This window comes from Ictalurus furcatus, chromosome 3, assembly GCF_023375685.1.
Source record: "Ictalurus furcatus strain D&B chromosome 3, Billie_1.0, whole genome shotgun sequence".
Taxonomy (NCBI): Eukaryota; Metazoa; Chordata; class Actinopteri; order Siluriformes; family Ictaluridae; genus Ictalurus; species Ictalurus furcatus.
The window spans coordinates 11,101,181-11,104,547 of record NC_071257.1 but is presented as its reverse complement, the minus strand read 5'-3'; positions in this window follow the sequence as shown (position 1 = coordinate 11,104,547).

Here is a 3,367-nt window from a genome sequence, read left to right as displayed (position 1 = left end):
TGTAAACATTGTGACATTGTAAATCATGGCATTCCTTTTTCGTATTCACTGTTTATCACAGTGGCAATTGTGTTGAGATACTGTAGTAATAGACTTTAATACCAAGGCAACTACTTTGATCGTATGCTTTGATCAACCGCAGTATTTATTGTGCCAATCTAGTCTTTTGAGCCTTTATTGTAGTCTTATTTTTCTTTTGGATGATGGCGAGGTATGAAAAACACAATGTATCTGAAGTGCCACAGTGCTTTGAAGCCTTCTTATAAGGAGCTACGATATTATAAGGACCACAAGTAGGGGCTTGTTCAACACTCAAGGGTAAGGTGGATGCAAAGCCATACAGCTGGGCTGCAGGACTCTGAATGTGGACCTTCCTGGTCTAGCGGTAACATTCTGATGTAAGAGGGCTGTAAATATTTATAAACCATTTTTTGTCAGATAACACATGGAGTGTCAAAACCAGGCCATAAGCTTTCAGTTTCTACATGCCACATTATGATAGTGTACATGCTTACACTGTGTTATAGATTTTCACCATGTGGGAGATTTTGACCACTGCTGAACTGCAACCTCTTACCAATTAAATGTAGTCTTTTCATTCAAATCTAGTCTTTATTGATGTAATATATTTGATTATACTTGATTATGCCCTGCTTAGTGAAGTCTTGACCTGCACCACATGCTCAAGGAAACAAATGTATTTCACTGTCTTTTGCTACCCTGTGCTCAGGGCACCACAGATGGTACGCATTATGCTCTCTTCCAACATATCAGAACCATGATTTCAGTGGTCCAAATGACATATTGTGTCACTCTATAGGCATGATCATCCAATGAGCCTTGTAAAATACCATTGAATCTTAATACATAGATGTTGGTTTGGTATTTAGCTATTCAAAACAAACAAAACAAACAAAAAAACCTCCAAAACTCCCTTAACCATGGTATGTAGGGAGATGGAACAGAACAAAAGTGTGTACTTCTGGTGGACTGGGTTTGGAAATATTGTTTAAGCATAAGGGTATATGTATACATATTTGTTAAAGTAACTAAAAGCAACCTACATGCACAGCACAATATTCCCCTCCCTTATAAGCTGTAACTGCGCCACACACTTTCTTTATACAAACAAGTTTCTCTCAATGCAAATCAGTATTATATAGACAGTAAATATAGTCTGTAAAATAGTTTAGTATTTTTACATTAGTATGTGAACCCATTCAACATATCATGCTTGAAACACCCTTTTCCATAAATCATTGTCACGTAATGGAGTCACAGATGGAACCAAGTGCAGTTATGGTGGTTTAATGGAATACGACAATCCAAATCATGGTCAATCGATTAGGCAAACAGTCCAAAACAGGCAAGGCAGATCTACAAAGTTGAGGATATAACCAAAGGTCATAACCAGAACGAACACACACACATTATATATATATATATATATATATATATATATATATATATATATATATATATATATATATATATATATACAGGCTCACTCACTCACTCACTCACTCACTCACACACACACACACACACACACACACACACACACACACACACAATATATAGTTTGGATAATAACAGCGACAAGGCAACTGAGCCTTTACTTAACAATCTGCTGTGTGCGAGAGAGTCTCTTAAAAGGAGTGTGTGGGTGTACGTGTGATTGAGAACAGGTGTCTCTAATTAGAACTCCTGGGAAGGTGAAGGTGTGTTGGAAGTGTAGTCATCTTCGGCCATGTTTGTAGCTGGTGGTGCATTCGCTGGCCTGCAACGACATGACAATCATCCCTAGGTTCTATATTTTAGCTGTGTCTCACAAGTCAATTCAACAGGAGGTTGCATCGTCTTTATCTAACAATCCTAAAATAATGGGAAGAATACACCTTTCTCTCATTCTTTTTTCTGTATTTTCACTGATATTGTGATATTGACTAGGGCACATGTGAATTACACTGTTCTGTTTTTATTGCTGATGGTTCTGGGAGGAGGTGTCCAAAGGGGACCAAAGGAACTAATATTAGACCCTCTTTATATGAAATGTTTTCTCCTACAAAATGATAAGGTAAACGTGTTCTGAATAGTACCTTTAATATATTTCATGGAGTGAATACAAATATTTTACTGTTATATTCTGAATAAGTACTATTCAATAAGTACTATACAATTACAGCCAAACTCTGGCCATCAGTAGTCTTTAAGTCCCAGTCAGTCTTCAGTGCTTTGACACAAATCTAACACATTTGATTTGCTAGAGATAAAAATGTCCACTCCACCTTATCAAATAAGAGCGCTGATTTTATTGCCATGGTATTCATTTCAATTAAATTCAGGTTTGTTTTCTCATTGTACAGGATAACACTGTAGTGTCACACACAATGATAGAATTCAAGATTCAAGAAATCTAGAATAAATGCGACTTACTAATGAAGTCTCACCGGACTATAATAGCAAATACTGATACACATGCCTACATCAGGAAAAAAAGACTAATCCTACATGGGCACTTTTATGCTGTGAAAAGATAAACACATCCAGACCTATTAGAGACCATATCAGCCTACATCATCGGCATCACACATAGGATGAATGACTAACAACCTGGATACAATATGCATATTTCATAGCAGTAGAAACAACCTGCTTGCTGCTATCAGCTGATTTATGGCTTATGTTTGCCAGAGGAAACAAGTGAGATGTCGATAGCTGTTTTATGAAGTTGTTTTGTGGCAAGGGGATGAGGAGCCTGAGGAGAAAGATCAGACAAGGCTGAGGTTCTTCTCTAATTAAGGAAATTGTCATTCAACCCAAGCAGGATGCTCATCTTGAGGTAATTAGGAAAGCTTTTAGAGCTCCATTGAATGAGTGGGTGATATAGACAATTGGGTTATTTCAAGCAAAAATCATGAAAAGCATCCATTCATCATGGTTTGAGACATTAAACATTGTTTTAAATATTGAAACAAATACCGACAAGAGAAGAGCAATTATATTAGAAAAGCTATTTCTAGCAGTAGAGAAAAATTTGAGTAACCTTGCATGTGTGAAGGTTGGATTCCTGCTTTAGAAAGCTCTGGTGGCCTGTCTTGGTCTTGAGACCATACACAATTCATGTTTTCTACACATCAAATTCCTTAGGATAAAAAGGCAAGACAGATAAAAATAAACACATGGTTTTTCCCCTGCATGGATGAGGACTATAAAACTTACTGCAGTCCTACACTTACCGGTGTAAATGGGTAAACTTTTCACTCCTGCTTCATCAAGCTGTACTGCTGCTAACTAGTGTATACTGCAGTTTTCTCAATGGACATTTGAATAATAATGCCATACTAATGCTGCATTTGAGGTGACT